Raw genomic sequence first — 26,836 nt, forward strand, 5'->3', positions numbered from 1 at the left:
ATTATTATTCCACCCCTTCATTGCGCTTCAATGATTTAGAGATATCATCATCCTCATAGGCTATAGCCCTGCCCCTCCATAAGAAACATTTTGGTTGACTTGACTACCTGGCATTTCTAACATTGTGAAGCAACAAAATGCCAAGAGTGATATTTTGATAGAAGATACTGCAGTGGTAACCAAACTGTAGTGATGTATTTTGGTTGTATTTTCTTGATTGAACAAAATTAAGGGGAAGCGTATCTGGCATCTAATAAATGTTTAATGTTTTTTCTAGCCACAAAGAGTGGATCCGGCTCAAGTGACGATGCAGGAGCAGAATGAGCAGAGGTAGAAGTGGTGGAAGGGATGGGCAGTGGTAAGTCACATAACTTGCTTACTGACAATTACAATTATACTCACTAGCTACAAGGCGTCATCATCATCATGACTCATGAACCCCCCGCATTACCAGCTACAGCAGTGTTTGAGTTCTACCCTCTTCTGTCTGCAACTGGGCAAAAGCTCACATAATGTATGCTAAAAAAAAGATGGCTTTATCAAAACGGGAAAGAATCGAAGGCCAAAAGAAAGGATGGATGAAATTAGTGAAAGGAAAGGATGCATGGGAGGATGCACAGGTGATTGTTGGGATAAATGGATGGATAGGAGAAAGAGGGATGATTGAAAGAAAGTGTGGATACTGAACGGATGGGTAATGGATCAGAAAATTTGGTGAAAGACTGGGTGAGAGAAAGTGAAGCTTAAATCATGGTGGCTGTGGGTGAATATACTTAGGAAGGATGAAAGGATGATTGAATAACTGCATAGATGAATAAACAGGGGAACTCTTCTGAGAGGGGGATGCTGCTCACCTACTTCACTTACTTTGTTTTATGGTTGGCAGAGCTATGGTTCAAAGTGGGGGGGTATTTTAATTAATGGTCTAATGCCTTGGCTTGCTCTATTTGTTAAGCGAGCCAGATGTATCCCACTCATGTTAATTCATCAACCTCCTCCCTGCCCATGGCATGTCATCTAGGGGTGGGTGAGGGATTCCACTCTGCTGGTGGAGTTTGTGGAGTTTTGCCCACTCTTTGCTCTGCACAAAGCCAGAGTTCAGAACAACTCTGTGAAGTTTTTTCTCTCACATGACTCAACAACGTTAAGTTGTCAAGCACGAGTGAGAGAAATCTCTATGTTGGTGAGCATGAGTGAGATTTCTGAACACTGGCAGTCGCAGCAAGTCACGTCTGCCCACATTGAAAAAGCTGCCGCTCGTGTTAAGGAAACTGCCACTCGAGTAGAAAATGTACTTGAGCTTCAGAAATAAGTTAGCACCATCTAGCTGTCTGTGTGATACCGTTCACTCTGATTTCATAGCACAGAAGAAACTCCTGGTGCTGAAAAACAGTGCGACTTACCCAATCTCTTCTGCTTGTGAAACTCCACGTAGGGTGGTGAAGTTTTTTGGCACTTCACGGTGGTCCGCATAACAGCACTCCGCAAACTCTGCCCAGGCCTCATTTCACCACCCATGACCGAAGTGCATTATGGTTCAATTTGTGACTACAGTGTTGGCTGTGCAATGTGCGTCTGCTTAAGTTAATGCTGCATTTATAACATTTTCAATGTATTGCAAAGCGAACACAAAAGGTGTGTTTCCCTTCGCCCTCTCAGTCACCTCTTAGTACTGCATTCCTTTATTCTTTCTTAAGGTCTTCTGTCCCAGCCTACCAAAAAAATAAAAAAATACATTCTTAGTATGTGCCACATTTTTATGACCATGTGAACTGATTCCAAGATATATTTAATTGTTTCCCATGACAGATTTATTTTGTGCCTACTAAGATTTTTCCATTTAGACTTTTGTCTATTACAGAGAGTGAATAAGCCAAAGCTGAGGTACATGATGAATCGCTGATCAGTGACACCCCTCCACTCTATAGCAAAGGTTCTGCCTACCCCCCATTCCACTTACCTTACCATGCAGAAAACAAAGTCAAGTTTCCTTTCCTTACTGCTCAGCCAATGAACTTGTTGGAAATAATTTGTGGTGCTGGTTGAGGCCAGTGAGGAAAGGGGGAATAAGTGCATCATTTGATTTCAAGTATGTGACTAACGTGCAATATACAATCTATATATCCTGTTCATTTCCCTGTAGTACAGTTCATCATTTTACCCAACATCTACTTAAGGCAGACAGGATAATAACATCCACATGTTATAAATGATGTGTGTGACATAATATTTTATTTATTATTCACCTACCCCTTTGGAATCAGGGTAGAAAGTGAAATGTATTTAGAGAAGAGAAAGGCCTGTTGCATTAGAGGTAGATAATTGTCAACTAAACTGTCCCAGTTTTAGAAAGTAGCAATATACCCGAAATGCTACCTTGCATGCCTCCATTAAACTAGCACAACAACTTGTACTCCATACTGCATAATGCCTTACTCATAAACGAGAAGTAATTTTTTAAAAAATAAATCACATCACTTTTTTGAAATCTGGGTTATTCTGCCATAATTCTTTGCTGCCAGACAGTGAGTGCTTGTGAGGCATATGTGAGTAAACCAAATTTGCCCTGTAACTCTCCTAATCATAATCACATCAAATTCCAATCTTCCTAGGGGACCAGCAATGTACTGCTACTGTGCCACTCACTACTTAATTGTAAAAAGGTGTTTGCACAGAGCATTGTTTTTCTTCTTTTATTTTTTCTCCATATAGCTACCCGTGCTGGTCCACCAGCACTACCCACCAGGTAGGAGATAGTGTCCCATCTGTGGCAGTAGAGGCTGGGGACCATCTGAGGAGAATACTAGTGGTTAGTAGTCCTGGAGGATTAAGAGGCGGAAATAGCTGCTTCTGACCTTGACCCCAGTTCAACACGCCAGCCCCAACCTCTAGGCCATTACAGTGCCTGTTCCACAGCCAGCTGCCACTGGCCCTCACAAGAACTGCTGCCACCCCCTCCCGCTCTGACAGATTATTGCTCGAAAGCATTCTGCAGTGGATGAGAGCCCACTCTGCAGAGAGTAGATCAGCTCCATACCCAAATAGAGAATGCCCTCTTCTGAGCACTTTTTTGATTTTTTGTTTTTGTGGGAAGGACTTTTGGGTAGAGAAGGGGGGAAGGGAGTTGGGACCAGGTTTTTCACTTTGTGCTTTCTGTGGACTTTTGGGGATGGAGCCATCATTTTTGGGGGGGGGGGGCTGTTGTGGGTGGAAAGGGTGGATTTTCTTATTTGTAAAAATAATAAAAGGGGATCATTTATTTTACTTTATTTATGCCTCAAATGTTTTTTGGGGTGTTTTAGTTTGCACAACTGTCTTTTAGTGTAGCCTGTTTTTCAAATCTGCTGAAAAAGTCTATATCATTTACTTATACCCTTGCTCTACTGCACTCTGTAACTATATTGACCAATAAGGGATAACTGCATTGCCTATTTTGCCTACAAAATCCTAAATACACACCAACAACATATTCTTCAGTAGAAGTTAATTACTGACTAAACAAATTCACTTCAATCCATAGTACTTCTCCTACCTGCATAGATGAAGCGAGGGCTGAGACCTCGGTCTTCTTACTGCAGGGTTTTCCCAAGGTGGCATCCTACCTTAACTTAAAATTGTGGCAGTAGTAGTACCAGGCTAGCATGCTAACAGGGAACACACAAGGTGCCACGCCCGTCTATGCGAACTCCAACTGCAGGATTAATCAAAGGGTTATCCATCACTGTCAACTGGATTGAAAGACAACAGTGTGTTAGTGGATCATATATTATATCATATCTTTAGGAAAACTGAGACAAGGCTAACTCAATAACAGTATTTGATACTTTGACACACAGCAAAGAAGACCTGATATGATAATAAAAACTGGCAATATCAACATCTTCTGAGCAATGGGGAGCAGTATTCAAAAAGTAAGCTTAGAAAATGAAATCGTTGAGTCAGCAGAAGTGGGTTCAAAGTCAGGAATGGCTGGACCAAGTTAAGCATTTGCGCAACAAACACCACAAGGCCTGAATTACGATGTTGATGGGACCGGCATTGAATATTGCTCAGGTGGTAGAAGGTCATGCAGTGAGTTGGTGTTGGTTTCACTACATCCGCCCCAGCAAGTGTGTGATTTATTGATGGTGTAAAATTAAGTAATACGTCAATAAATCACACACCATGGAGGAAGAGGGCTAGGGGCTCAATGAATGGATGGGAAAGGGGATTTGGGGAAAAGTATGGCAAAGACATACACTACACAAAATAAACCACTACAATATTCATCAGGGTGCTGGGCGGCACACCATCATCAATCTGTTGTGGAAGGGAACAACAAAGGGATAAGTATGACATAGTTCAGTTAAACGCATTGCAAACAATACTTCTGCCCCAGAGAGACCCAAGATAGTCAATCTCTAAATGCTATGTCTTCCAGGTTTAAAAAATACAAACTATGGAACCCACCCAGTTCTAAAAATTGTGATTGTTAAAAGGAAAATTATACTATATTGCAAAATTGGGCAGTGCATCTTGATTCTTCTTGGCATGTCTGTCACTCTTGTGTGCCTGACTGAACCCATCTGGTAGGTAAGCTGGATTGTTGAGCTTTCACCAAGTTGTGTTCATTCAGGAGAGGACTAGGAGAAGGCCTGCGTATTGAAAGACAGTAACTGTGTTACAGAGTAAAGGCGAAGGACAAAAGGAAGCAAGGTAAGCTTCATGTGCAGTCAGGAGTGCACCAAGAAAACTCAGAGGCAGAGCAAGAACATAAAGAGGAGCTTCACCTTTGAGGCAGCAATGCAGAAAACACACAGTCAGCAGCATCTCCCAAAACAACGCACCTCTCTCCAGTCCACAGAGCTGAGTGAGTACTAGGCCTCAGGGTCTTCGCCCTCATTATGGTTTCTCTTTGAAGTCAATAACTTTCTCTTTCCAACTGTTGAGGTAGTCCTGCCCTGAGTCCTTCCATCCGCCTTCTCCTTCTCCTAATTCAAAATAACTTCTTCCCAGTCCCAAACTGAGCAACGAAGACCTGTGTAGTGACCCTCTGTTGAAGAACAAATATTGAAACAGAACTGGAATATTTTATTTAGATTTGTTTTTGGTAACTAAAGTGACTGGTCTGGTCTCTAAGGAACCAGAAAAAAGAAGTGGATCCTGCAGGTAAATTTTGCTACGTTTTAAAGGCCAGTCACTTTCGGGAATAAAATGATCACCCATCAGCCCCCAAACATTGCAAATCATCGAAATCAAAATTACACATTTGTTGAACGCCGTCCCTCACTGTCAGCCACCATAAACCAGGGGCGGCTCCTTCCCTATGGCGGTGCTGGGCCATGGGTGGTGGGCGGAGGGGAGAGGGCACCTAAGTGCGCATGTGATTTGAGTGGCCATCTGAGGCCAGCCAAACGCAAATGGGCACTTTGGTTTCTCCAACCCGTCTGTGTTTAACAGCCAGGCTGAAAAAACTGCACAGACCCTAGGGCTGTGTCTGAGCAGCAATCACTGCCACTCAACCAGTCCTGGTGCTGTTTTCATGCAAGGTTTTGCATGAAAGCAGCACCAGGTTGCTGGGGAACCTGTGTTGGTGTCCCAGCAGTGAACGCTGCTGGGTTGCCAGACGAGAGGAGCACAAGAAGGCTGGAGCCGGCAGGGACAGAGGCAAGACAAGCTCTTTTTTACTTTTTATTTTTACCTTATCTCCATCCTAACCTCCCTCCCCCATCCCAGCCGCTGCTGCAATAGACCACCAATCATCACTCACTCCAACACAAACAATGTTCCACTAGTTATTTTGTTTTTTGCAAAGCAAGAAAGAATGAAGTTCAACAAGAAATAATTATAACGTTCTATGGCAGCACTGGCATACTCAGTCTGGGAAGTAGAATTCATCCTCAAACTCAGGTGGTTCACCAAGAAGTTGGTCAGCAAACACTTGATTCTGACCAATCTCCTCTACCTTCTCCTGTGGTGTTCGGGAACATGTAGTCAGGTGGTACAAATTACTGGTTAATTTTGATCATGGTTAATCTCTCCTCATTTTGAGGTAAGAGACTGGTCCTTCTCACAGTAACAACTGTACCAGCTGCACTGAAAACATGTTCAGAAGACACATCGGCAACAGGACAAGCCAGATTCTTTATTGCCAGCCTGCTGAGCTCTGACCATTGGTGCATTTTCCCATACCAATACACCAATGGGTTTTAATCTACATACACCTCTTTTGGGTCATCGAGATACTCCTGAAACATTCTCTGAAGTGTCATTCAAGCTGCCAGTTGTTCGACCTCTTTTGCCTTCGCCACGGCACTGGACGTAAGACCTACCACTTGAAACCAAGCTAATGCAGAGGTTGGATCCGATCCTTCTGATGCTGTTGTTGCTGGTGTTCTTGTTGCTGGTTTTGGCTGTAGTGAGATAAAACATCCCTCTCTGGAAGTTGAAGGCAGCACCCTAGAATTGCAGAGGGGGGCTCTAGGTTTCAGACATTCTTCTTCCAGTTCTCCAGCTTGCTCAACAATCCTCCACTGGTGTTTGAAAACATCCCCTTCAGAAAAAGGAATGAAAGTGGGAAGATTTTTTTTTATAGTGTGAATCAAATAGGGTGGCACAGATGTACTCTTTAGATGAGATAACATAATTTCCAGGCCTTACATTACAAACCAAGTGAAGGATTAAGCTCTTAACTAAGGCATGCACTTCTGGGTTTTCATTCACACCTCCAAATGTGAACCTTTCAGACACCTTCTTTAGCTGCTTCTGTAGCAGATACAACACCAGGATAGCTTGGCCCATCCTGCTGTCCTCTTTGCTAACTTCCCGCATGAAAAACTCAAAAGAGAGCAGCATCTGTGAGCTTTCCCAATTGTATCACCTCCTCTTAGGATGACATAATCATTGATCTGTTAGTACTGCTCAAACAGACGTTGCACCATATAATAGTTTGAGTTCTAACATTTTGGCACCTCCTGTATCAGGGCATTAACTGGTACTCTGTTACCACGCTGAATAATTTGCAGCTGTTTCTAGGCTTTAAAAGAATGGCTGAAATGAGTGCAGATTCATCTGCAGGTGGTCACTATGTTGCTGACTATGTCTTCTTTTTGGAGAAAGTCTTGTACAACCAGGTTGAGGCAGTGCGCCAAACATCGGACCCTGAAATAACCACTACCATAGACTTGATTGTGTTACTGCTATTGTCCATGGCAAAAAATCCAATTTGGAGACCTCTTGGTCACAGCCATTCAGACACCTTGCTTTTAAATTTGTCCAAGGTGCTTGTAGCTGTATGTGATTTCTCTATGGCGAACATGGCAACTGTTGCATGCCACTAAATGCTCTTAAAAATTTCTTTAGGGCCAACCTATAGCTAGCTTTTGCTTTATCCCAACAAAAGAGAACCAGTGTGCAGTAATCAGTAGCATGACAACTGGTCTATATGTCTGTCATCAGGTGGATAGTATGGCAACACTTTGCTGCAAAGCTTGTCTAATCAATTGCAGCACATCATGATGCAGTGCTGGAACAGCAAAATAGGTCCGAATTGGAACCTTCCATTTCTAGCAGATTGCTGCCACAAACTCTAAGAATCCCATGCTTTCCACAAAAGAAAAAAGAGAGGAGGTTCAGCGCTAACATTTTTCCCAGCTTCCCATTGTACAAACGTGCCATTGAATGGTTGCGGTCGTAGGGCCCCTCCTGCCTAAACATGCCCATAATAGTAGCCTGGATTTTCTTTTTTTGTGGGGCCACTGACACAGGTGACTTTTGAGATGTAGGTGGTGGAAGACTCAATGTGCATCTTGGTACAGTCACCTTACACCATGGTGTCTCCATCAGACTCTGAGTCTTCCTGTGCCATTGTGAGATCACTGAGGCGGGAGTTTCTGGTACACTGCTGGGGACAGGGTTGCTTTGGATGAGGAAGTCACCCTCTTCTTCCTCACTTTCCACCATGATTTGACCATTTGTAGCTGATGTTTCCCATCTCTCCTCACCTTGACCATTTTCAGCAGTATTTTGAAGGTGCTCCTTCCATCTGATTGCATGATGTTTTTTCATATGGGCTGTCTGGGCTCCAGTACCATAATGCGAACCAGGCTTACCTCGACAAACACTCATGTGGCAAATGGAGCATATTGCAAAGTTCTCCTCCTGTTTGCTAATCATAAAAAAGTAGGTAAGAGTGTTTTCTTACTCAGCCACAACCAATAACTTAAGAAGAACTGGAGGTAGGTTAATGTATCAATTGCCTCTCTGCAGTGCATACTTCTGCGGAGGTAGGGGTTGGTTCAGGTCTCTGCTGGAACTTTACAAATATGGGAGCTGGCAGTGCTTCCTGTGCCACATCCCTCAGAACAGGTTGGATAGTAACGTCGGGCTCCTCTGTGCCAGCTTCCACAGTCACTTGATCATCGTCATCATCCTCCTCATCATCAACCCCTTCCATGATTCTAAGGCTTTCTGTAACTTTTCTTTTACCTTTCCTCTGCTGGTTTCTCCCGGGCTCTGCCGGGGTCCACTCCATATCCCTATCATCGTCTTCAGAAGTGGTGCTTGGAGAAGATGTTTGAGTAGTACCCTTCCTTTTTCTTGCTAGCGATCTTGGAGCCATTGATTCTAAAAGAGGAAGCTCAACCTCCTGCTCTGCTCCACATTTGGGAAGATCTACTATTGCTGGCTGCAGCAGCTGTCCACTTTGCTCTGTTTCTTGAAACAATAGGGTACTACTTTACAAAAGGAACAAATCCAGTTCAATATCACTGCTCATCAGCATGGCCATGATTGCAGTGGCTGTCTCATTGTCAGACATGGTCTTGGGCTTAGGTTGGAGTGGTACTGTTGATGCAGGAGGACTGCTCCCAGGTTCCTCCTTGGAGGCCAGTGAAGCAGGAATGCATCTCCTGAAAAATGTTATGGCACGCACACCTCTGGTGGAAAGCTGCTTCTTTTCACTGACCACTTTCTTGGCAGCAACTTTCTTTGGTGCCATCTTAAAGCTCTTAGTTGGCAAGGGCACTAAGCTTCACAAGCAGAAAAGATTGGAGGGCTAAGAAAACTGTACAGGCCTTCCCTTTGCAAGTACCGTGGGTGATGTAACATTTCTTCTCTTGTGCACCTAAAAACAACCAAGCAAGAAAAACATATAGGCCAGAATTTAAGAAAAGTGGTGCTGCGTGCAATGCAGCACCACTTTTCTTGAGCCTCTTAGCATCCCCTACCGCCACCTTGTGTGTGCCATATTTAATATACGGGGCACCATAGCACAGGGTAGAGGCAATAGTGTCAAAAGTTTTGATGCTAGTGATGTACTGTGCAGGGTTAGTGCCAACGTTTTGGAACCAATCACGCAGAGAACATAGGGGCCCATTGAAAACAATGTTGTGCCCCCTTTTAACACTTGCTCTGTGCAGGCATTAAAAATAGCCTCTAAAATTGACACAGTAGAATCTCTTATTTTCCTTTGCACCATTTTTGTGGTCACCCTAATTGGGAAACTCCCCCCTTGCATACATTATGCCTGGCGCAGGCATAATGTGGCGTAAGGTGTTACAAAGTCATGCAATGTGTGCATTGAGCCACTTTGTAAATATGGTGCAGCAAATTTGGCCTCGTTGGGTCACATTAGTGTCATAAACAATTATGCTAATGTGGCACAAGTAGGTTCTAGGCCCTATTAAATCTGGGCCATAGTTAGTGAAATATGGTATTGTTGCAGGTTGAAATAGTACAGACAAATGCAATATTTGTGTGGCTGGAACTTATGTAATAAATACCAATTTAATCAAACATTGTAAAGTCAAACCACACCAGCACACTATAAAATGTTCTTTCAAATTAGGGAGAACTACATGCCATCTGTTTTAAAGGAGACACCTGGGGTTGTCGGAGAACGGTGCATGGGTAGATGGAATAATCCTTTAAAAAAACGATGGTTGCAAGATGGTCAAGGGGAAATTGAATAATCATTAACAAATTAATTATGCTGCTGATGTATCTGCAGTGCACCCCAGCCAGAATGTCCAAGAGGAAATTTAATTATTATACACCTAAAGAAACAGAATGCTGCAGTGGGACTGTGCGTCTTTGATGGATGGATTAAGGCAAAATGAAGAATTGTACAAAAAATTCAAACAATAAAAAAATAAAAAAACAATTAGAAAAAAACTAAAATACAAATTAAAATAAAGAACCAAGAAATTAGAAAAATAAAATAAAAGATGAAAATAAAAAAATAAAAAAAAATTTAAATGAAAAACTAAAATAAATAAACTAAAATAAAAGTAAAAAAAAAAAAAAAAAAATACAATAAGAAACTAAAATAACAAAATATATTAAAATAAAATAAAACATTAAAATCGAAAAAAATAAAGTACAAACTTAAAATAAACAAATGATCAATAATTGCCACTGTTTGTCTGCAAGACTATGGCAAAGGCACACTGGCTGCATGCATTAACTGGCTGCCAGCACATGGCAAACAAAGAACACATACCAGCCTTTGGTAAAGGGACACTGGCTGGATGCACAAAACGGCCACCAGCCACATGGTCAAACAACAACAAGGAGCAAGGAAGCATCGGGAACAAAGAACACATGCAAGCCTATGGCAACATACAACACTGGCCGTATGCACAAAATGGCTGCAAGCCATTTGACCAAACAACAACAAGGAGCAAGGACGCATAGCAAACAAAGAACACATGCAAGCCTATGGCAAAGGGACACTAGCTTGATGCACAAAATGGCTACCAGCTATGTGATCAAACATCAACAAGGGGTAAGGAGGCATGGCAAAGAGTAAATGCAAGCCTATGGCAAAGGGATTCTAAAAGGATGCAGAAAGTGCCCACCAGCCACATTGGTAACAACAAGCACAAAGAGTAAGGAGGCATGGGAAACAAAGAGCACAATTGAGCCTGTGGCAAAGACACACTGGCTGGATTACTAAATGGCTGCCAACCACATGGCTAAGCAACAACAACATTGAACATGGAGAAGTACACATACAAGCCTATTGCAAAGACACACTGGCTGGATGCACAAAATGGCCACCAGCCACATGATGAAACAACAAGGAGCCATAGAGAACAAATAACACATGCAAGCCTATGGATGTAGACTACACAAAATGGCCCCTGGCCACACTGCATGGAGAACAAAAGACAAATGGTGGACAATGACAAAAACACACACACTGGCCATAAGGAGGAATGGCGGTGACACTGAAAAAACACAAACATTAATTCAGCAATGCAAAACTCGAAACTTAACTGTGCTATACATATTCCACAACAACACACATTCTCCTATGCCATCAAAATAAACCTACAACTTATACAACACTTTTGCACAAAAAAAACCATGAAATGCAAACAACAGCTAACAATTTTAATTTAATCCAATGATACACTGAGGAATACTAGTACTGGCTCCTACTGGCTAGATGTCCCTTTGGAAATCTAGGCTACGGAGTAAAATAATATTGCAAATGTTACAAACATGTAGCATATGTACTGAGCTGTGCAACAATTTTCCTTTACAAAAGATGAAACATCAATGAAATGCAAAATAAATAATAACTATGCCTATACTTGAACTCCAGGCCACCCACCAGTATAACATTTTAAAATCAAATTAAAGTAACAAATACTGGTGCATGCCCAAGCAAACAAAAATACCAAAAACATTAGTTTTTTAACTTACTTGAGTGATTCCACAAAAACATAGGCCCTCATTATGACATTGCTGGTCTTATCCGAAGACTGCTGTGGTGACGGGTGTCAACAGACCGGCGTGAAGATGGTAATCTGCCCTCCAGATTATGACACACAAAAGCAAAACCAAAAGAAACCAGCCACAACCACAATCTGCCAGACCCAAAGAAGGTGAAAAACTGTTTGACCCTCCCCTCCGCACCAGCAATACACTGCCCTCCAAATTTTGACCCACGAATCACCACAGCGGACATTCAAAGGCGGTCAGCCATTAGAGGTGCACACCGCGGCAGTGGAATTGGGCACCCAACACCACTAGAAGCCAACACTGGCAATATAAAAAAAAACACACCTGACACATGCACACACACCATACACACCCACCAACAGCACTATAAAACACACACCCACATAACCCACAATCCTTTGCAAACACGAAAAGATTGCTACACCTTGGCAGGCCAAACCCTTTGAGAACTGCTCATACATACCAGATTTACCTATATACCCATCATGTATCACACACCACATACCCTATCTCAACACCGAACACCCTCTGCATAACACATACACCACACAATAGACATGTCCCTACAAAAGCACCCCTGTGTTACTGATGAGGAGTTGCAGGTGATGGTAAAGTAATCGTCATGGTAGAGCCACAGCTGTTTGGTGCACAGGTCCAGCAGATCTCCATTGCCAGGAAGATGGAGCTATGGTTGAGGATCATGGACAGGATGAACTCTGTGGAGCAATATCCACACACAAAGGACGACAGTCGAAAGAGGTAGACCAACCTACGGGGGAAGGTGCGTTCCATTGCATCAATTTACCAGGTCACCATCATGAGGACTGGTGGTAGACCCCCACCTTCTCCCCCACAGTTGAAAGCATGGGAGGAGCAAGTCTTGGCAATCCTGCATCCTGAGGGCCTCATTGGAGTCACGGGAGGGCTGGACACTGGTAAGTCACCATTACTAACCTACATCCACCGATACCTGCACCTCGCAAACGTTCCCTGCGACCCAGACAGACACCAGAGACTATTGCCAAGACCAAGACCACTGCCAGGAAATTATCCCCTCCAGAATGTCCCCCTTGTGTGCCACTGAGTCACCTTGTTCACTTTGGACTGCCATTGCTCCTTTTCCTATGGCCCCCATGGACACTGGACCTGTGCTACAAACCAACTGGGCCACTACACCCTTGAACACAACTGGATTATTTGAATTTCATCATATAGACATTTGCAATGTATTGGACTGTATTATCCTGTGCAATTGTCCTGCAAGGTGTGACTCCATCCAACAAATGTGTTGAAGCAGTCTGTAGTCATCACATCAGTACACAGTAGTGACCACACCAACATCTGCAAAAAGGGAAGGCATAAGTGACAGTCAATTGAAATGTAAAAGTAGTGATTGGCACAACAAACCTGTCACACAGTACTTGATTGAAATGGAGATGTGAACAGAATTACAGTCTTACCTGAGTGTCATTGGAAGTACTGCTGTATGATATATGACCTGTTATCCACATTTTCCTCCTCCTTCTCATCCTCCTCATCATTGTCTTCCGTGTCCCTTTGCTTCCATAGGTGCATTGTCTCCCTCCTCCTGCAGGTAGGGAACATGGCATCTGAGGGCCAAATTGTGCAGCATGCAGCAAGCCACCACTATCCGGCAGACCTTCTTAAGGGTGTAGCATAGGGATTCACCTGTTAAATGGAGGCACCGGAACCTGGCTTTCAGTAGACCAAATGTGCGTTCAACAACCCTCCTGGTATGGCCATGTCCTTCATTGTACCGATTTTCTGCCCTTGTTCTCGGATTCATCACAGGGGTCAACAGCCAGGACAGGTTTGGGTATCCAGAGTCACCTGGAAGTAGTGAGGGACACACATTACTCATCTACAATGGTACGGAGTACAACTTTAGTTGGCATACACTGACATCTACTGTGTGAAGACTCAAGCTCACCAATGAGCCACACACTGTGCCTCTGTAGTCGTGCATTCACCTGTGGGGCACTGCTATTCCTCAATAGATAGGCATCATGCACACATCCAGGAAACTTGACAGTGGTGTGGGAGATGTATTGATCAGCAAGGCACACCATCTGGACATTTAGAGAGTGGTAACTCTTACTAATCCGGTAGACCTGCTCATTTGCCCTGGGAGGGACCAAGGCAATATGGGTCCTGTCAATGGCCCCAATCACATGTGGTGTTTGTCCCATGGTGTAGAAACCAGCCTTCACAATGGGCAAATCTTCACTCTGGGGGAATGAGATGTAACTGCTCGTGTTTAAGCGAGGCAGCCGAAACCCTTCCAAGCACAATCAAAAACATTGGCTGTGACATTCCTGCAGCCAAGCCCACTCTCAGTTGGAATGAACCACTTGCCAGGAAGTGGAGCACTGACAGTACCTATACTACAGGGGGAATTGCTGTAGTGCTACGGATAGCAGGAATCAGATCTGGCTCCAATTGTTGATACAGCTTAGTAATTGTGGCCCTGTCAATATGATAGGTGAGTATGATGTGCCGGTCCTCCATTGTAGCCAAATTCACTACGGGTCTGTACACGGGTGCTTGCCTCCACCTCCTCCTCCGCAGTGGTTGGTATCTAGGTAAGCCAAACATGAGATGTTTGTGACTACAGGAAGTGTGGACACACAATATCACAGTACACAGAGCATGTATGTATGTAGATGGGTGGAATTGTCTTGGTGTGTACAGTCAATACCTATGACACACATAAATTTGTCCAGCATAAGTACCAGCATAAGGAAATGACAACCGCCTGTCCTCTATGCAGGGACAGGTGGAAGTGACCTCACTATGCTGGCGTTTGGTGTCATGGTGGAAGGGGGTCTGCACCGCTGGGCAACTCCTCATTGGCTAACATGGAGCTCTATGGAGCACAGGAACCAATGATGATCAATGCCGGCGGTGACGGTGTTCACCGCCATGGACGTGACCGCCATTTTCTCTGTACCCCTTCACTTGATTCCTGACTTTCTAGGGTCCAACATCTCCACTTCGTGTGCTGCTGTGTCCTGTGTCTGGAACCTGAGATGGCCCGTGCTACAGGGTAAAGGGCCCCAGCCTTCACATCCGAGGAGTTGAGTAGCGAGTAGAGAAGCTGTGGATGGGGTACTACCTCTGTATGGGCAGTTGTATGGGCATCCAAATCAACAGGTGAGTACATCATGAGTACGTTGGATGCAACATGGCTGCATGAGGATGTATGTGTGTGTTGGCAGTGTGTCATTTGGGGGGGTTTGGCTGCATGCAATGTGTATGCAGAGGTACAGGTCATGTGCATGCTTAATGTGTGTTATATGCAGTATGCAAGTCATTTGTGTTACTGAATGGAGTGTTAAGTTCTTGGTGTTCTTTTATCTGTGTCTCCTCTGCAGATCAGCGCCCATCAAAAGAAAGGGTTGTGGCGTGCCATCGCTAAGGACATGCGGACCCTGGGGGTTCATAGAAGGTGGAGCACCCACTGCAGGAAACGGTGGGAGGACCTGAGACGCTGGGCCTGGAAGGCCGCGGAGGCCCAGCTGGGGATGGCCTCCCAATGAGGGAGGGGTGCCTGTCGGAGCCTGACCCCTCCTAATGTCCCGCATACTGGCAGTGGTCAATCCTGAGTTGGATGGGAGCTTCAGGGCAGCACAGAAGCCACAAGGGGGTGAGTATAGACTGTGTGGTATTTTGTTTTTGTTGCCTGCCATGGAGTTTGGGTGCAAGGTTCTAGTCAGTGGATATGCCGGTTTAGCTATTCTTGTGTGGTCCTGCTTAGCAATGTAGGGAGGTATGTATATTTGGTATTGGTAAGTAGCTAGCAAACCATGGTTTACTGAGTCCCAGCAGGTGTGCAGATGGTAGTATTTGGGTTATTTGTGACTGTTGTACCCAGGTAATGGTTTGTCATTGTGGTCCATACTGCACAGTGTTAGTCCCAGTGAGTGATTGTGATGTGTATGCCATTTGTGCTGTTGTTGCTGTGATTGACCATGTGATCCCTTTCTTTCTCCCCCACCTTCTCTCCTTTTCTCATTCTGTCCTTGTGTGAATTAGCATCATCTGGTGAAGGAGAAGGGGCTGCAGAAAGTGGGGGAGCTGCAGCCCACGGGACCCAGGAAGCAGAGTCCACCGATGCTGAGGGGACCTGTGGGTTATAGGGTGAGGGGAGCACCACAGCGGAGACTGGAGCGACGACATCCAACTCAGATTCCACCTCCGATGGAAGTGCCCTGGTGGTGGCGGACCCCTCTGAGACCACCCCAGCTACAAGATCTTCTGCAAGCCCCCGTACCAGCACCACCCTCCGAGTAGCCCACCACCCAGCTGCCTGTGCCCTCTCACCCAGGAGGGTGGGCATCTCCTTCACCCCAGACACCTCAGGCCTTGCCCCAGTCAGCCCTGCTTCCCTCACTGAGGAGGCTATTGACCACCTGAGATCCATCTCTTTAGGGCAGTCAACCATAGTTGATGTCATCCAGGAGCTAGCATCCCAAATGCAGCAATGAAATGCCTACCTGGAGGGCATTCATGGTGGCTTGGCTGCCATACAGAGATTGTTTGAGACTCTGGCCCCCCCTTTGACAGCAGCCAGTGCCCCTGGTTCTTCCGTCCCCCCTCCAACTACATGTTCCCAGTCCCACAGCCCTCTCCCCCAACCCATCCCATGCACACAGTCTGACAAACATGTACCCAAAACAACAGACAGGACTCGCACAGACAAACACAGGCACCACAGAACAACAGCCACTGCCTCCACTGTCTCCCCCGCCTCCTCCTCCCTCACAGTCACACCAATACTCACACCTGCATGCACTGCATCATCAGTCCCAGATCCTGCCACCTGTACAGCCTTGCCAACAGTCACCACAACAGCAGACATGCAGACTAGCACCCCACACACCACATGCGCAGTCACCACCACCACCGTCACAACCTCATGGAGCACGCCCACCTCACTTGCAAACACCACAACATACACACACACGTCCTGTTTGTCCTCTCCCATCCTGTCTGCCCCCTCCAATAACACATATATGCTCCAACTCAGACACTCAACAGCCATCCACCTCACACAAGCACACTGTCCATGCACCTGCACCCAAGTCCAGCACACCTACTCCTCCTAAAATCACTCCCTCTACCTCCACTCCCAAACCTCCTCCCATAACCCAACCCATTGCACAGAAGAAACTTTTCCTTTCCCACCATAATAGAAAGATCCCTCTCTCTCTCCAGCCAAGTAACTCCTGCTCCCAGTCCTCTCATGTCCCTCCCCCTGCAGCAAAACCTAGTAACAAGGGACACAAGACTCCCACTACACCCACCTGCTCCAAGCCCACTCCTCTGCCCCTAAACAAAAGAGTAAGGACCCGCCCCTTCTCAAACCCAAGTCCAAGGACCCCTTCCCAAGAACAAACCTGCCAGCCCCTACCCCCCTCTGCCCCCTGAGGTGCCTGCCTACCATCACCATGATGCCTCTGCCCAGTGGAGTGACTTGGGCTGTCAGGAGTCAATCTGGGCCTTGGACGTTGCCCTGTAGCTATTAATTGACTATGGACTAGCCAATGGCCCTTTCTGTATACTTGTATATATGTTTATGTATATTATTTAAATTGAGGTGGCTATTCCTACATTATTACAGGGGTTGGACCTGAGGTATGTGTCCTGGCATTCTTTACTCCTAGATTAACTATGCAGATGGTTCTCGGTGTGGTAAGTGTGTATGGTGTGTGTTGTGCGATGTGTCACTCTCCCCTCCCTCCCTTGTGTGCTAGGTGGCTGCATTCACCGTCATCGTCTTCGTCGGTGTTGCTGCTCCTGGACTGCCATAGTGTGGTACAGCATCTGCAGGACTTCCAGTTCGGGTTCCATGGCTGCCGCGGACTCCTCTGGAGGTGAGTGTCTCCTTTTATATGATGTATTTCTGCCAGGCTTTTGGTGGCAGTTGCCCTGCCCCTGAAATGCATGCAAGGGTACACAATTGAGGGTGGTTATTGGGGTGGTGCACTATATGGGATGGAGTGGGGTGTAGGGAGTCAGGGTGAGGGAGTGACATTCTATGCAGGTATCGGTGGAGGTAGGTTACTAATGGTGACTTACCAGTGTCCAGCCCTCCAGTGACTCCAGTGAGGCCCTCAAGATGCAGAATTGCTCCTTCCATGCTGTCAACTGTGGGGAAGGAGGTGGGGGTTTACCGCCAGTCCTCATGATGGCGACCTAGTGCCTTGATGCAATGGAACGCACCTTCCCCCGTAGGTCATTCAACCTCTTTCGAATGTTGTCCCTTGTGCGTGGATATTGTTCCACAGAGTTCACCCTGTCCACGATCCTCCACCATAGCTCCATCTTCCTGGCAATGGAGATCTGCTGGACCTGTGCACCAAACAGCTGTGGCTCTACCCTGACGATTTCTTCCACCATCAACCGCAACTCCTCATCAGTGAAATGGGGGTGCTTTTGTGGGGGCATGCCTATTGTGTGGTGTGTGTGTTGTACAGAGAGTGTTGAGATAGGGTGTGTGGTGTTTGCTACGTGATGGGTGTATAGGTAGATCTGGTATGTATGAGCAGTTCTCAAAGGGTTTGGCCTGGCAAGGTGTACCAGTCTTTTCGTGTTTGCAAAGGATTGTGGGTTATGTGGGTGTGTGTTTTATAGTGCTGTTGGTGGGTGTGTATGGTGTGTGTGTATATGTGTCAGGTGTGTTTTTTTTTAATTTGGCCAATGTTGGCCTCTAGTGGTGTTGGGTGCCCAATTCTTCTGCGGCGGTGTGCACCCCCAATGGCTGACCGCTGTTGAATGTCCGCTGTGGTGATTCGTGGGTCATAATTTGGAGGGCAGTGTATTGCTGGCATAGCGGGGAGGGTGGTGAATCCAACAGTTTTTCGCCTTAGTTGGTTCTGGCGGAGTTGTGGTTGTGGCTGGTTTCTGTCGGTTTTAAGTTTGTGTGTCATAATCTAGTGGGCAGATCACCGCCACTGCGGTGGTCTGTTGGTGGCCGTCACCATGGCAGTCTTCGGATGAGACAGCCAATGTCATAATGAGGGCCAAAGTCTCATGCACCCAGCCAGAAGCAATGCTAGCAAATGCAAAGTCTTGCATATGCCAGTGGCCCAAGAGTATTGTTCACTCATGAGCGAGCACCAAATCCAAATTGTATGCGTGAAAATGAACTCTGCTCCACGACAGATAGCAACATTCAGGAACTCCATGCTTCTCTGCGTAATGCAAAGGCCCACAAAGTTCCACAAACTCTGCTGGCAGAGCAGAGTTCTACGCCCAAGTCTACTTTAGAGTATGGAGAGATATCACCAAGTATTGGATGTTGTGTTAAAATTAAATTTTCATTATGTATGCAGTTGTAAGTGATAGAGGTAGTGTTTTTGAAATTATGAATCAAGGCATCTGCAATCTGTGAATACAAGGCCTAAGGTTTTTAGGCACCTTTCTGTAAACAAATTTTACCCCTGTGAGATGTTTGAGTGGAGATATTGCCATTTCTAGAGTAAAACACTGTGTTTACTAATAATAAAGGCGTGTAAAGAGGAATCTCTTACTTTACAAATTGGTATGGAAACATGTTTGAAGCCATGATATAAATACATTGTGGATAAAAAATGCAGTGTTTGAGAATGTGGATTTTATTTAACAGAAAGGAAAATAAAGTTAGTGGTGCAATACATATAAATGTGTGATTGCTGGTGAAAATGTAGAAATCTTCAAAGTAGTGATTAAACAATTACTAATCAGTGTGTAGCTTTATATTTTTTGTAACTTTGGCCCTCATTATGAACTCGGCGGGAAATCCCACCGGGTTCGGTGCTGGCGGTCGGCACATCGATCGCCAGCATGTTGAGGATTCCGCCGGCCCAATAAAGAACATTCCACTGGACTGGCAGGTGGAAACAGTGTTTCTGACAGCCTGCCCAGCGGAATGCTGGAGCCGTCGTCAATGTAGCAGTGCAGTGGGTGCAGCAGCACCCGTCACGCATATCACTGCCCGATTTAAATCGGGCAGTGACATGCGCGACAGGGCTGTGCACGGGCGTCCCTGCACTGCCCATGCTCAGTGCATGGGCAGTGCAGGGGCATCCTGGAGCCCCTGGGACACACATTCCTCCAGCCTTTCCCTGGTGGAGGAAACTGCAAGGGAAAGGCTGGGGGAACACAGGTTCTTTATCCGGCGGGCAGCGCTGCTTGAACTCCGCCATTGTCAGGCTGCCTGGGGGCAGTGGCCTGGCAGTGGCAGAGTTCCACCTGTGGCAGTTTCCCTGTGTTCCAAATATGGCGGTCCACGCCACCATGCCGTTGGCGGTAATTTCCGTCACCGCCGGCATGGCGGTCCAGACCGCCATGTTCATAATGAGGGCCTTTGTCTTGTTAAGGAGAAAATGGAAAACAGAAGCACTGAAAAACTGAAGTACCATGCCACACAATATATGAAGGAGTAAAACATAAACTGTTTACTTTGGAAGAAAAATAGAAGAGTTCTTGTGTGGAAAGTCGGGAAAAACATTAAATAACCAATGGATTTTGCTCTTCCTGCCTACCGTGACATTTATACCCTTGGAGAAGCTTGTTCTATGTAGGTCTACTCCATTTGTTTTTGATGGGAAAATAACCTGCTTACTCTAGTAGCAAAAAGTGCTTTTTTTATACAAAGAAGGTTCTTATCTGCTTGAGCATTGAGAACCTTGGCAGGCACAACTTCACCGGGTTCAAAAGAGAAAAACACCCCTGAGGAGTTATCTTGCTCTGCAGCATGTGTTAACTCAGTCTGGGCAAGGGGTTGAGGTTGCATAGTCCTCAAATGTCACCACATGCCAGTGGCACTCATTGTGTGTTCCTTGTTCTTGCTGCCTCTGCTGAACTCATTTTTGTATTTTTTTAGAAATCAGCAAATAAATAATAATAATTTGTAAAGTTTGTTGATTTTACTGTTGTAGTTTATTAACATTGCCATTGTTTGTTATGTTGTTAAATAGTTTTTTTGAATGAAATGTTTGCGGTTGCAACTGATTTCTTTCTTTACTAGTTTAGTTTTGAAAGATTTGAAAATTAATACAGTCTTCTAATGTTGACTTTAAGTGGCAGTTCATTATTCAAAAAGTGCAACTGTTCTCCTGCATGTACATGTATGTTTAAGGTACTATATCGAGATTAGTGGTTCTGCCTATTGTAGAATAAAGATTTTTATAAAAAAGACAGATTTTTGTAGAGAAATAAATCTATTCTCGTAGTATGCTAAGCACTGCTGTCTGCTGGTGGAGAGGGAAGTTCTTTTGAACATCATCGTATATATGTATACTATGGATATATTTTTTAGCACAGAGCTCTGTCTTTGTGTACACATTGTACTACACATGCTTGTCCCCATAACAAGTTGTCTGAAAGAGAGGTGAGTGTGTCCTTACATTCAAATGTGCTCACTGGTTGTGCAAGACACAGTTGTCAACATTGAGGATACTCCGTTTTCAAACTACTAATGGCATTCATTATCATGAAAAGTGGTATGAGCAGAGACAGCAGTCTCTACCCACATTGTATTTTTCACATGTGTTACTCTGAGGAGATGTCTCACCTGAGAGGTCGGTGTGTTTTCATATCATAATCTCTACAGTTGTTATGCAAGTTATGTGTATAAGTATGAAGGTAAGTTCTTTTTTAAACTTAATTTTGATTTTTAAACAATCATGCAGAAGATAATGGCATGTTATTTACCGGCAAGGCACAGCTGAATAGCTTCAATGAGACAGGTGTTCTGATTGCAAAACATAGAGTCAGGGTTACAATTATGCAGACAATGAGCACATTAGAGGGGATGTAAAAAAACATTCCTCAGCACATCACTTGCATGGCCCCTCACATCCCACCGTGGGAACCGATCACACTGCTCCCCCCCATGAGTTCCAGGGGGTAGCAGGCACAGCCAACTGCTACCAGCAATCCCTCATTTGATACCACTCATTGAGTGTTGCGCACACACAACAGCTCGTGTTCTTGCCCTCCCACTCGCCATCTGTTATTGCATCTCCAACCTGAGTCAGGAAAGCATTTATATCCTTCGGATGGCTGTGGACCAGCATCATTTTACGATAGGCATCAGACTGCTGGTTGCAATATGCCATGACCACATGCCATTCCTTCAGTGTTGAAAGTGTCCCCCTAGTCGAGTGCAATACTATTCTTCACTTCATCAGCAACAGTCCAATGGTCACTAGATGCCTGGAGGACTTCCAGTCAACCCTGTTGTATCCCAGCAATGCAAATAAAGGGGGGGCAACTGCATGTGCTCTCCCAGTACTGCCTCCCAAAATTGCTGCATCCCTTGACAAAACCACTCCACATGGGCAAATCCCATCTCCCCTTCACCCCAGTATAGGCAGTAAGGACTATCTTGTAAGCTGTATTGGAACAGTTGACCTAGGTTGTAATATATCCTGTTGAGGTATTTAAAATGTAGTAACCAGTGCTGGCTATTTAGAGAAACAGACTTAACAACTGAGCAACAATAGGTCCATTGTTTACTGCTAATGGTTATGCCCAGGTCCCTCTGCCAATCCAGCCTAACCTTCATAACTCCTGGCTGCCATGCCTCTTGTGCATACACAGACAGTTTTGCTGTAATGTGCTGAGGCATAGTTGTTTGTAAAAGATACATCAATGCCAGTTATTCTGGAAGCTCCAGTAAATCCTCCCCTAGTAGTTCATGCATTGTGTCGTGCACAGTTTAGTAATGGAATTGAGCAATGACAGTCTACATGTGGCCCCGTGCGTTCACCTGTTCCCAGCTACACATCATCCAGTCCTGGAAGAAGTCACCCATATTTTTCAGTCCCAGTCCTTGCAGGGCACTCATTACCCTTCTCTCCTGTCCCATACGAAACGACATGCACCAGTCTGGCAGTACTGATGGTGAGTAAAACAGTGACCAAGCCTGCTGCTCAACAAGCTTCTTCCAGGAACATGCCATCATGTTTAACAAATCACAATGTAATGCTGAACAGGCTTTGCAAACAGTGTCTTAGGCAATGAAAAAGGTGGGGGAGCTGCATCACACTCGAGCCACAGACGTGGCAAGTCTCACTGTTCATGCAACAATAATGGGCAAACATACACTGCGCAGCTCTGTAGTACCTTTCCAGATCTGGGGCATTCAATCGGCTCATATCCTAAGGAAGAGTCAACGTGTTCAATCTCACCTGCGGCTGCTTCCCAGTCCAGGCTATATGAACCAAGAGGGCTGACAAGTTACTGAATACTGCACATGGCAGTAGAATTGATATATTCACAAATAGAAATAGAAACAGGGCAGCACCACCATATTCATTATGGCAATGCACCCTCTCAGTGACAGAGGCAACCAGATCCAATGGTCAGCTGCCTTCATAAGCCTCTGCACCATCCTGCAATAATTGTCCAGTAACACCACTGATGGGTCTGTGTGGACCTGTATCCCCAAGTACAGCACTCAGTCTGTCTGTAATGGGTATTACAGCTTCACCAGAGTTGTACCTGCAGTTAGCAGAAATATTAGGGATTTGTCCTGATTAATGTGCAAGCTGGAATGTCCACAAAACGGCACAACCTCCTGAAGGACCAGAGATAAGTTATGCTCTGGATTAGGCATATATAGGAGGGTATCATCCACACATTTAGAGATGATCAAATTGTAGTGTGAAAAATGGATCCCCTGATGAGCATGATATTCACAGAGTGTACAAGCCAGTAGCTCAGCAACCAGGGCATACAACAATGGTGACAGAGGGTAGCCCTGTGTAGTACCCCTCATAATATCTATGTTGCCCGTGACTACATCGCTGACCTGGGTACAAGCAGTTGGCCGTGTATAATGCACCTTAACAAGTTGCAAGAAAACATCCCCCACTCTGACACATCTCAGCACCGCTAGCATAAACCCCCACTCAATATATTCAGAAGCTTTTTCAGTGTCTAGAAACATAGCAGTGGCACGCACATCTCAGTCGATAAGGGAGATCGCACCAAAAAGGGTTCTGAAGTTGTATATCAGTGAATATATCAGTGACCGGCCTGGGACAGGTTCAGTCTGCTCCTCGCCAACAATAACCGGGAGTAAAAGTGCCAACTGATTAGCCAATAAAAGGCCACCATCAGCACATTGGTGCCAGGCACTTTCCCGCTTGGTATGTCCTTCAGAGATGTCACAATCTCTGTGGTGGGGTAACGGCCATAAGGTGCTCCCTATGAGTTACTGTAGGCAACTTCATGGTGATATGGTGAGGCAGCCCACCACTCTGCATAATAATGACGGAACTCATCTGACACCTGCTCCGCCATGCATAGGAGAACTCCCTGCTCATCCCTAACTGCCAAGACTGTATTATCACCATGCCAAGACTGAAGGAGTGCCACCAGCATTGCGCTCGGGCACTCGCCTTCACCATATGCCCTCTCAGTCGCATGCAGCCTTTAAGTCACCCAGCAAGCTGTACTCAGCCATCTCCCTGCGTGCCCTCTCTAAGCCCGCTATTTCTGACTCTAATCATAACAGCCAACCATGCAGTGACCTAAACACACTGACAAATTCGAAATAATGCCCCCGGTATAAACTTTAAAGGACTCCCAGACATTGCAAATTGCTCCACAGAGCCTATGTTGTTGTGGAAGTATTTATCTATTTCCTGCGCCAGCTCCTCCCTGAACATTGCATCCAAAAGAGAGTAAGGTGTGAATTGCCAAGCAAATGTGATGGGTTGCAGGCTGCTAAATTCCAGCTCCACCAATACCGCAAATGATTCAAATATGTGCGCTGCAGGTGTTCACAATGCTGTACGCACAGCACCAAACTCCTAGACATCAACCAGTAGTCTATGCCCGTGTGGATATCATGCACTGTGATGTAATGGGTGTTCCCCGCCCTGTGGGAAGCTTATGTTGACAAATGTCAAGGAAGTTGCACTGCTCTGCTATCTCACTGAGGGCAAGTGCCACAGCTGAGAGCCGCCTAGGCGGACCCCTGGAACAATGCAAGCCCTAGCACAATATGCTATTGAAATCCCCATCCCCTATCTGAGTCAAATTGCCACACTGAGAAAATTGGACATGCAAATTATGATAAAACGGCTGGTCGTCATAATTAGGACCATACACCCTCACCAACAGTGCTGTCAAATTGTCTTTGTAACAGCGCACCACCACATACCTGCTGCCCATGCCACATGCAGTTACTCTATTTTAATGCACGAGCCCCTCCGAGCTCAGATCAGCATGCCCCCGGCTTGTGTAGCAAATCGCACCACACAAAAGGCAACAAACATGTTGCACTATGTGAGTAGTCCGCTCCCAGGCGCAAGTTGTTTTTCTTGTAGCATAGTAACGTCAATGAAATGCCAATATAGGTATGCTACCACCTTTTATACCTTCCTGCAATCATTCAGCCATCTAACATTCTAGGTAAGTAACTTCAGTGGAGATGGACTCCTGGTACCCATCGCATCATCCTGGGTACTCTCTGCCATCACCATGAAACTCCAATCAGCCAAACCACCTAGCAGAAACCACACAGCCTGTAGCCCACTCCAGTGCACATTTATTGGTTCTGCTAAACAAAACTCACCACAACTCACACTGTAAAACCCAGCAACAAACACAGCAGTACACTTCCTTTCCCAATCCCACCCTGTGCTCATCCAACAGAACCCCAAAGCATGGTGGTGTACACATGGGGACAGATGTTAGCCAGTTGGTCTTCCCTGTTACACTGAGTTTCAGGAGGCCACAAAACAAACATAGTGTGTGCTTAAACATACAGACAACACCAGTCCATGATTGGGTGTCCCAGCTGCCATTGCCACACCCTCCAAACATCACCAGTTCAACACCAGGGCCTCAAATAGCAACACTAAGGTGCCGAGCCATCCCGTCCATGCTTGTTTCTGGTCCAGGAAGAACCTGGCCTGGCAGTTTGGGCTGGACTGCTCCCTTGGAAAGCAGGGTCAAGACTAATTTGCATATGGCTGGGTCCAAACTAGGGTTGCGTGTTGAGCAAAAAAACTATGGATTAAACCCAGATCTTTGACTGGGGGTGAATGTTTGATTTGTCCAGGAGTCAGCCCATCATCTGTTCTTTTTTAATTTGTTGCCCTAAGTGGGAAGGGTATGCTCAGACGTGGGTCTCTTGCTCACTATGCCAATGCATTCAGGCTAACCTGGCTGATGCGTGGGGCTGCCCTGAAACTGTTCCAAGATACTTGTCTCCAGTCCAGGGAGGACCTGACCTGGCAGTTCAAGCTGGACTGTTCCCATAGGAGGGAGGAGAAGACTGATTACATATAGCGATGTCCAAACTGGAGTTGTGTGGCGAGCAAATAAACAATGGGTTAAACCCAGATCTGTGACTGTGGGTAAATGTCTGATTTGTTCAACATTCAGTCCATCATCTGTTCTTTTTGCATTTGTATCATCCCGCCCAGGCAGTATGTGCCCTTCATGGGTCCCAGTGCTCATTCTTGCCCCCATGGGCCATCCACCACCAATCCACAGGGATATCAGCCCTGGCATCACGAGCTCCGGCAGTGTTAAATGTTAATGACCAGGCACCCCTTTACTGCTACTATACACAAGTCAGTTGTTACCTAGCGAAGAGACACAGAGATACATCCCAAGGGTAACTAGCTTCTCCATATGGTCCAGGGGGTGCTAATCCTGCTCCCCAAAGCCCTGAGACTCCACAGGTTCCCCTTCCTCGGACTGCGGTGAGCGTTGCTGTGCCCCAATGTCCACGCGCTGCTTGAGGAATTGGTGCAGTTGTTTAGGGCCTTTTTTAGCCTCCCATCTATCATCACACACAGGCATGTAGGATAGAGCATGCTGTACTACATGTGCAGTTTGTGCTTAACCAGGCTGAACTGCCTCCTTGCCTCAGGACCTGCTGCGTAAAGTCCGGGAAAGTGACAGCGTTGCATCCTCATCGTGAAGCACTTTGAGTTCCCATACCTTGCGGAGAGCAGTATCCCGGTCCTTGTAGTTCATGAGTTTCACTATGATCAGATGAGATTTACCCCCGGCACTGGCTGCAGCACCAGGGAGTGATGGGCATGCACAATCATGGAAATATCTTAGAAAG

This window comes from Pleurodeles waltl, chromosome 1_1 (assembly GCF_031143425.1).
Source record: "Pleurodeles waltl isolate 20211129_DDA chromosome 1_1, aPleWal1.hap1.20221129, whole genome shotgun sequence".
Lineage (NCBI taxonomy): Eukaryota > Metazoa > Chordata > Amphibia > Caudata > Salamandridae > Pleurodeles > Pleurodeles waltl.